Raw genomic sequence first — 10,066 nt, 5'->3', positions numbered from 1 at the left:
ACATACATACAGAGAATCGAAATTGCGTTACTCTCAGACCCCCGGTGCATACAGATAACACTAACAGTAGAGCCTAAAAAAATCTAGACCAAATATAAAATATAAGATAAAACTATACAATAAGGGAATGTAAAAAAGACATAATAGAAAAAAATAAAATAAAAATAAGGTTAAATAAAAGCAGCGCAAGGCACATGGCAGATAGAGTGCAAACCAGTGAACAAACAGTGCAGATAAAAAGATTTTTTAGTGCATAAAAAATAGCTTATTCAGTTATTAAAGTGACAAAGGGCTCAAGAGCAGTTATTTTATTTAAACTGACTGATGAGGTGGTAGAATGACGTCAGTTCCATGGTGAATGAGGTAGTGAGCAGACCAATGCTGCACGAAGTGACTGGTGCATGTCATCGTATGTTAGAGGGAGGGGGGGTGGAAGGACCTGGGGATGTGGGATCTGGGGTGGGGGTTCATAGTGGTGCCGGGGCAGAGAAGAGGGAAGGGGGGGGGGCAAGTTCGGGAGTGAGTTCAACTTCCTGACAGCCTGATGAATGAAGCTGTCCTTCAAGTCTGCTGGTCCTGGCCTGGAGACTCCGCAGTCTCCTCCCTGATGGCAGCAGACTGAAGAAGCTGTGTGACGGATGTGTGGGATCACCTGCAATCCAGAGGGCTTTGCGAGTGAGACGGGTTCTGTAAATGTCCTGGAGGGAGGGGAGAGAGACACCAATGATCTTCTCAGATGCTCTCACTATGCATTGCAGAGTCTTTCGGCAGGACGCGTTGCAGGCGCCATACCACACAGTGATGCAGCTGGTCAGAATGCTCTCGATGGTGCCCTCTGTAGAAGGTGCACATGATGGGGGGTGGGGCTCTGGCTCTCCTCAGTTTGCGGAGGAAGAAGAGACGCTGCTGTGATTTCTTTGTCAGTGCCGCAGTGTTGTCGGTCCAGAAGAGGTCCTCTGTGATGTGCACACCCAGGAACTTGGTGCTGCTGGCTCACTCTCTCCACAGTCGCACCGTTGATGGTCAGAGGAAAAACATGCTGAGTGTGCGCTCTCCTGAAGTCAACAACAAATCTCCTTCATCTTCTCCACACGTTCAGAGAGGAGATTGTTGTCACTGCACCACCCGGCCAGGCGGCTCACCTCGCTCCTGTAGTTTGTCTCATCTCAGTGCTAATGAGACCCACCACAGTCGTGTCATCCGCAAACTTGATGAAGAGGTTGGAGTTGTGTGACGGTGTGCAGTCGTGGGTCAGCAGAGTGAAGAGGAGGGGGCTCAGCACACATCCTTGGGGGGCCCCAGTGTTCAGTGTGATGGTGCTGGATGTGTTGCTGCCGACACGTACTGCCTGAGGTCTTCCAGTCAGAAAATCCAACAGCCAGTTGCACAGCGAAGTGTTGAGCCCCAGCTCGACCAGTTTGTGAATGAGCTGTTGAGGGATGATTGTGTTGAATGCTGAACTAAAGTCTATGAAACAGCATTCTGACGTATGAGTCTTTTTTCTCTAGATGTGTGAGGCTGAGTGGAGGGTAGTTGAGATGGCATCATCGGTCGACACGGGTTGGACCGATATGCAAACTGGAATGGGTCCAAGGAGGAGGGGAGGGCAGACTTGATATTGTGCCTGACTACGCCTTTCGAAGCACTTCATGAGGCATGGGAGTAAGTGCAACAGGACGGTACGTCATTGAAGCAGGATGGAGATGGCTTCTTCGGGACTGGAATAATGGTGGTAGTTTTGAAACATGTGGGAACAACAGCCTGACTAAGTGAGATGTTGAAAATGTCTGTGAAGACATCAGTGAGTTCTGCTGCACAGTCTCTCAGTACACACCCAGGGATGTTGTCAGGACCCGGAGCTTTGCGTGCATTGATCCTGCTAAAGGATCTCCTCACGCTGTCAGGGGTCAGCATCATCACCTGCGTCCACTGGGAGAAGTTCAATTCCTTATTATTAATATTTAAGAAAATTTGAAATCATTTGACAATGGATTAAAAAATGTGTAAAACGAAACATGCTTATACTTTAGATGACAGTATTTTTCACAATAATATTTTAATAAAAATATAATTAAAAAGGAAGTAAACACTGTAACCTAGTGGGCACTCAGTATTCTGGGAAGTTTGTGTGCACTGGGAATCATATTTTTCAAATAAACTCAGGGTAACAATCATTTTACATACAGCACACAGTGAAAATGACATGAATATGACAGTGGGCAAATGCATAAAGTGCAGTAAGAATTTGAAATCATGAGTTTATAGTTTAAAGCATTCAATTCACACAGGACTGACCATCACGCAGAGAACACGTGATCATGCTGGATAAACATACACACTTCACAAAGATCTCACAGCTGGATTCGACTGAGTTTGTAAGGTTTGTGAAATTAAAAGTTCATTAATCCTTTAAAGATTTGTTTAAACAATAAAAATGCATATTTGCCTAATGCTGACAGGAAACGAGAAAGTAATATAATGTTTGCCTTTCTATTACTAATACTATAAAGCAATCGTTATAATACTTTCTATATACATTAATTTCTTGTTTAACCATTCTATCTGATTATTAGACAGACTGCTATCTGTGTTAGACAGAACTGGTTAATGACGACAAACAAAGACAAGAGAGAGAGTGGGTGAACGCACTGGCACTCAGGCACTGCCACTCTCACAGCGCCGTCAAAATAAATAAAGTCCGCCCAAACAAACACAAACTCGGTATCGGTCAAGCAAGAAAAACTTATCGGCCGATGCCGATATTTGAAACCCAACTGACTAATATTGGCCGATAATATCGGTCGAATGACACCAATACGGAACTGGGGGGAACACAAATAATCCTATTTTACAGCTATAGTAGAAAACATGTAGTCAGCAAAAAAAATGTATCAAGCAATTGACAAAGGAAGGTATGGACCTGAATGGTAATGAACTAGGACATTTAAGAAAACAAAACCGACCCCAGTTTATGACAAAAATTCCAGATGTATAAACTATTTTTTATAAGTTTACGTTGTTTACGTTTTTTATTTGCCCATTTTCTCTGAACATTTCTGCCGAAAGACATAAACTGACAGTCACCAATGATAAGCTACTACTTAAACATATTGTAGAAACAAACTTAATTTTCTGTTAAAGTTGCTTTGCAATGATCTGTATCGTAAAAAACAAGCGCTATTACAAATAAACATTGAATTGAAAATAAGCAGTTTGTTTTTTTTTTTTTCACCACAACTAAAAACTGTTTCATTTTGACCAGTGTGGACAGTGTCTCAATGGATAGGCAATATACTGGGCAAAGCACTCCTTTTCCATTTTCATCACTTCCCAAAAAAAACAGGCACAGGCCTCAACATAGTTGAAACTGTTTTTATAAACGCTCTTCCTTTTTAGATCTGTGCTAGCAAAATGTTCCTAGGTTGTACACATTTTAAGAAGATCTGCCGCTTTTCAAGATTCATCGAGTGATGTTGCTTTTTAAGTAATAATAAACAGGCAATATCCCAGCAATATTTCATGACTATACACAACTGGTTTATTGTGAGAATTGAACAAAGTATTTTAAAGTGAGAAGGGTACATTAAAAGCATGCATTTTAAGGTTAGACTTTTAAATGCTGATGTTAAATCCACTATTTAAATTGTGTAAAGTAATGTTCTACCGTCTATACACAGTGTTAAGTCCCAATCTCACATATGAAGTGAACTGTTATTAAATTACAGTAACTAGTAACTACGTTACACCAAACAATGGCTCTCAGTATACTGGTCTTTGTATTCCTTTTACAGGGAGTATGTGGTTTTTATTCCATCTTGACTTCACCCTGGTCTCCCGATCACCTCTGTTATTTACTTCACAATGAAAACAGAATGGGCAATTAATACCTTTGGGGTTTTTTATTTTTTATATAACCCACTTCAAACAATGCATGACCCGAACAAGAACAAAGACAGATCAATCTTCAAAAACTGGGCACCGTATGGAGCCAATATCTTCATATTTCTCCTTTTTGTTTTGCTTACTAAGTTGCCGAGCATCTGTTCTGGAGGACATTTTTTATTGATGTTGTTCTCAAGGAGGGTGATGAGCCAATTCTGACACTGGCCCTTGGTTTTGCACTCACTTCAGAGACCTTTTGTGACAAAAGAATCCTTTCCGAAGAAAGAGCCCATTTTCTTTGGCTTGACAAGAAAGTGTTCCCTAGTAGTTTTTGCAGGACGTGTGACCTTCATGTATTTTTAAAAAAAAGCATAAGAAATTTCTCAATGTTATTTGCTTCAACGGCCGGTTAATGAATTCCAGCCTTGTTGGATTTTTGAAATGTGTGATACTTTGGACATGTCTTGGTGTCACAAATTGGAGTGCTTTCTCCTCATACTACAAGGCGGCAGTTTCTATCAAAATGTTACAGAGATTGGATGTCAGAGCACTTACCTGTTTATGCAATGTGGTATTTTGGCCACTAGGAGGTCCCCAGTATGCACTCACAGTCAACATTGTGCCTTTCGTAATCAGTGTTATTGTTTTCACATGTTTCTCATTTCTGGGCTGTCTATTTAAGCTGATCACTTCCTTTGCATCTTTGCTTGGTTATTATGTTCCTAAGCAAGTTGCTGCCGTTAGTCTGCTCTAAGTTCCAAGATCTATTCTTTGAAAGTATTTTGAATTGTTTTCCATGGGAATCGTTTTGGCTGTTTTTCTCTGAGTTTTTGTGTTTGGACGACTTTTACTATTTTTGACCCCTTTCTGGTCTGCGGATTTTTCTGTTTTTCTTTGCAACCTAAACTCTCATACAACGCAGGATTTTTTTCTCCCCTTTTGCTGTTTTGTTAAATAAAACTCACTCTGAGTTAAGTTAACAAGGCGTCTCTTGATATTGGGTATCACACTACTTCCTGTGGCTCAGCGGGTAGAGCAATTCAGGACTCTGGCATCAGAGACCCAGGTTTGAGCCCGAGGCCGGTCCTGACAGAATAACCAAGCCACCATTATGAACCCAGAGGTGCGCTCAACTCCTCCAGAACGGTCCTTGCTACCGTTGCTCAGTATGAGTCCACAGCCAACGCCATGAGTCAGCACTAGCTCAGCAGGGCGACTTTGATGACTAGACACAAGCTCCCAGTTGCGTCTGATCCTCATGACTTGCTGGTCCGTCAGAGCTCTTCGACCGGCTGCCCTCTACCTCAGTTTACTGCTTCGCTCCTGCTGCCTCTTGTACCCCTTCCAGATTCCAACTCGAGTGCTCTCTCCTCTAACGGAGGCAACCCCACACGCCTACCTTCCCACCTACAACATTTCTCAGGTGGACCCCAGTGTGCATGTGATGGGCTTCCTGACTTCACTTGCTCTCTCACATAGTGGGCTATTTACGTTTGAACTACAACCATCGGTCCTTCCCCTCAGATCGAGGCCAAGATCGCTATACGTAATCACCCTCCTTTCTGGCAAAGCTCTTTCTTGGGCAACCGCGGTCTGAAAGGCACAAGCCCCCTTCTGTACAAGTTATTCCGCATTCGAAACAGGATGTTTCGATCGAACCGACGGAGTTCAGCGGAGTCTTCGATCCCCCCTTTTTCAAAGGGGCCGACCAAGCCTCAAAGAGGACTTCTCACCCTCCGTCAAGGTAATGGCAGTGCAGCTGAATATGCCATTCAGTTTCGGACCGTTGCAGAAGGGAGGTAGTGGTTGGAACAAATGAGTTCCCTCATGGTGTGTTTCCTGAATGGTTGTCAGAGGCAATCAAGGATGGATCTGGTACCAGAGAACCTGCTGGTTTGATCTGGAAAGAAGTCTTGGGATCAAGCAATCGGCTGGTATAATGTCGTCTGAGAGAGAGAAAGTAGGAATCGTGCCATCTGTTTCTCCATGTCTGCCAGCTCCGCCAGAGTTACTTGGCGCTCAAATGCCAACCAGTGCCCCAAGATACTTCGGAACCCATGCATTGGGTAGGGGCTAGGCTTTCCCCCCTGGAACGAGGACCGTCGTTTATGAGAGAGCGCTGTGTCTATATTGTGGATTGTATGGTCATTTTCGCTCCACTGCCCCGAGCTTTACGGGAAACGCCCAGTCCCGTACAGGCAAGGAAGGACTGTGACGGGAGTTACACGCACACTTCACCTTCCAACTCTGGGCTGTTCCTTCCTATCACACTCTACTTGGAGGAGAACAAAAACACCAACTCGACGGCGATTTAGATTGATTCTGGCGCGCTAGCTTCGGGATTTCATGGGAGTGTTTCGCTCTTGCTATTCAAGAGTCTTGTAGAGGGCTCCCTACTTATTGTCCTCTTCACTGACCCACCCCAGTAACGTGACAGCCTTGGATGGAAGGAACCATTGTCTCCCGGGAAAGTAACCCACCTCACCTCTCTCCTGTGTAGCTCCCAGTTACCAGCACCAGGAGAATGAATGTGCTTTCACTTGTTTACAGTCTCCGTTCAGAGTTCCTGTTATCCGTCGGACACCCGCTGGCTTTCCAGCATAATCCACACTTGACTGGTCCACCTGGCACTGTTTTCTCAGTTGGGGTCCCACCTGTCCACACTAAATGCTGTGGCCCAGAACCCCCATGAACCTTATTATTCTCGAGTCCAAGAAACCTAGATCTGGTCTCAAGCCCTGCTCAGTACCACCACCTCAAAGCGTGTTCAGTAAAAGGAAGGCCACTCCTTACCACCTCATCGGCCTTATGACTGCTCCATTGAGTTACTCCCGGGTAACTGTCCCCCTAGAGGTCGTATATTCTCTTTGTCTCCCCCTTGAACGAAACTGCTCTGGACAGATACCATAATGAAGCTCTTGTGGCAGGCATCATCCAACCATCCACTTCCCACTCGCACTGGAGCCGGATTCTTTTCGCAAAGTTGGGACCCCCCCCAACGGGATGGCGGACTTCGACCAGATTGATTACAGGGGCCTTAATAAGATAACCATTCGAAACAGCTATCCTATTGCCACTAATGACAAATGCATTTCAAATTCTGCCAGCATCAGCCTCAATCTTCACTAAGCTTTACTTACGCAATGCCTACCATCTTGTTCGCATTAGGCAAGGAGATGAGTGTGAAAACGCCTTCAACACGCCCACTGGGCACTAGGAATATTTAGTTCTGCCCTTTGGGCCTCACTAATGCTCCCGCCAGTATTTCAAGCTCTCATAATGATGTTCTCAGAGACATGTTAACCAATTTGTTTTTGTCTACTTAGATGATTATCCTCATCTTCTCGAGTTCCCTCCAAGAAGCATGTAAAACATTTTGTCAGTAAGGTTCTGAGACGCTTCTTGATAACCATCTTTATGTTAAACCTGAGAACAAATGTGAGTTTCATGTGACCAAGGTTCCAGTTCCGGGGGTTCATCATCAAGCCTGGCCAAATACAAATGGAGCCTCAAAAGGTTCAAGCTGTTGTGGATTTGGGCCTCCCCCTCATCGGGTAAAAGAGTGTACAGCGTTTCCTTGGCTTTGCCAATTTTTATCGCAAATTCATCCCGGAACTTTCAGTACTGTGGCGTCTCCTTTATCTGCTCTCACCAAGGGGAACACAACCAGCTTTTCTTGGGGGGTACCTGAAGCAGAGGTGGCTTTCCAACAAACTAAAGAAGTATTTCACCTCTGCACCTATTCTCATTCTCCCTAACCCAGATTAGACCATTCATCGTGGAAGTCGATGCTTCAGATGTAGGGGTTGGAGCTGTATTATCCCAGAGAGGATCGAGGACAACAAGCTGCATACATGTGGCATTTCTTTCTCCCACCGCCTTACACCAACTGAGAGGAACTATCATGTAGGGGATCGAGAGTTACTGGCAGTCAAGCTAGCGCTTGAAGATTGGAGACATTGGCTTGAGGGGGCCAAACACCCATTCCAAGTACTCACCGGACCACAAAAATCTGGAATATATTCAGCAGGCAAAGCGACTCAACCCCCGCCAGGCACGTTGGTCCTTATTTTTCAATAGATTCCAGTTCATCGTCCTACCGCCCTGGCTCTAAGAACCTTAAGCCTGATGCTTGTCCCGAGCATATTGTTAAACTCCACAGGAAGATTGTGTTGCACCAATTATCCCAAGTTTCCAAGATCTTAGCTCCTATTCAGGTGGAATCTGGAAGATACAGTAAAACAATCCCAAGCCAGAGAACCAGACCCAGGAGGGGGGCCAACCCACTGTCTGTTTGTCCCTAAAGCTGTCCGCTCTCAGATCCTCCCAGTGGGACACTCCTCTCGTCTCACTTGTCATCCTGGTACCTCCGCACTCTTGATGCTCCTCCAAAGACGATTTTGGTGGCCAACTATCAAGGAAGGATGTGACCGCGTTTGTGAACGCATGTCCCACATGCAACCAAAATAAAATCTCTCACCACTCTCCTCAAGGGCTATTGCACCCTCTCTCCATACCTCATAGACCTTGGTCCCATCTTTCCATGGATTTTATCACTGGTCTTCCACCATCACAAGGCAACACCCACTATCATGGTCATAGTAGATAGATTTTCCAAGGCCGCCAGATTTATTCCTCTGCCTAAACTACCCACCGCAAAACAAACTGCTGAATTGGTCATAAATCATGTGTTCGAGAGTCTTTTGGAATTCCCCAAGACATCGTCTCTGATCGAGGACCCCCAGTTTTCCTCCTCCGATTCTGGCGGGCTTTTTTGTCAATCTCTGGGGGCTACAGTGAGCCTGTCTTCTGGGTTTCACCCAGAGTCCAATGGACAAACAGAGGCAGGCTTAATCAAGATCTTGGAGACCTACACTGAGATGTAATGGCAGCTAACAACCTTCCTCTTGGTCTTCCTATCAATCATGTGGGCAGAATACGCACAAACAATACCCTATCGCTCCTCTGCAACAGGCATGTCCCCTTTCGAGTGCCATGTTCGGGTACACCCCTCCACTATTCCCTGAACAAAGAGGTGGAGGTTGCAGTCCCTCTGCTCATCAATTTGTTAAACGCTGCTGCAGAACATGGAAAAAAAAGCCAGACGCAAGCTCCTTAAGGGCCTCTCAGCAGAGTACCAGCGCCAGGCTAATCGCAGACGCAGACCTGCCCCCACTCTGCCCCCTGAGCCAAAGAATCTGGCTCTCCACTAAGAACCATTCCCCTTGCGGGTGGAATCCCGACAACTTTCCCAGAGATTCATCGGAACCCTTCAAGATTGCCAAGGAAAGTGAATCCCAGTTACATATCAATTGTACTTGCCTAAGTCTTTGAAATTAATCCAAACTTTTCATGTCTCCATGTTCAAAACCTGTTTTGTCTCTCCTTTCATTGCGAACAGGAAGACCTCCTCCTCCTCTAGTATCATCGGGGCCAGCCAGCTTACACAGTCCACACGATACTAGATGTCCGTCAAGTACGTGGGTTCCCGGCAGTATTACTTGTGGACTGGGAAGAGCTTGGTCGCCGAGGAGCGCTCCGGGTTTCCTGCCATAGGACATCTTAGACCCCAAATTCGTGCAAGAATTTTACGCTCGCAAGCCCCCAGTTGTCCTGGAGGTGAACGTCAGGAGCGCTCTTCCTACAGGGAGGGGGGTCGCCCAGTGTCAGAGCCTTTGTTTTTTGACAATGTGTTATTTTGGCCAACTAGAGGGTCCCACAGTGGCACACTCACAGTCAACAGCTGTGCCTGTCGTAATCAGTGTTATTGTTTTCACATGTGTTCTCGTATTCTGGCAGCTGTTATTTAAGCTGAGCACCTTCCTTGTGCATCCTTTTGGCTTGGTTATTATTTTGTTTGCCTAGTTCAAGCATAGTGCTAAGCCCGTAAACATGGTGCTCTAAGTTGCTTAGTGCCAAGAATCTTTTCTTTGAAAGTATTTTGCACAATTGTTTTCCTGTGAATAGTTTTTGCTGTTTTTCTCTGAGTTTTGTTGGTAGACTTTTACTATTTTTGACCCTTTTCTGGTTCTGGGCTTTTATGTTTTGCAACCTAACTCTATACAAAGGTTTTTTGTCCCTTTGCTGTTTTGTTCAATAAAATCCTCTGAGTTACGTTAACAATGCGGGTTGACTATTGGGTTCAACTACTGCTGTGGCCTCAGCGGTAGAAATTCCGACTCTG

This window comes from Cyprinus carpio, chromosome A4, assembly GCF_018340385.1.
Source record: "Cyprinus carpio isolate SPL01 chromosome A4, ASM1834038v1, whole genome shotgun sequence".
In the NCBI taxonomy this organism is placed as follows: domain Eukaryota; kingdom Metazoa; phylum Chordata; class Actinopteri; order Cypriniformes; family Cyprinidae; genus Cyprinus; species Cyprinus carpio.
This window is presented reverse-complemented; position numbering follows the sequence as displayed.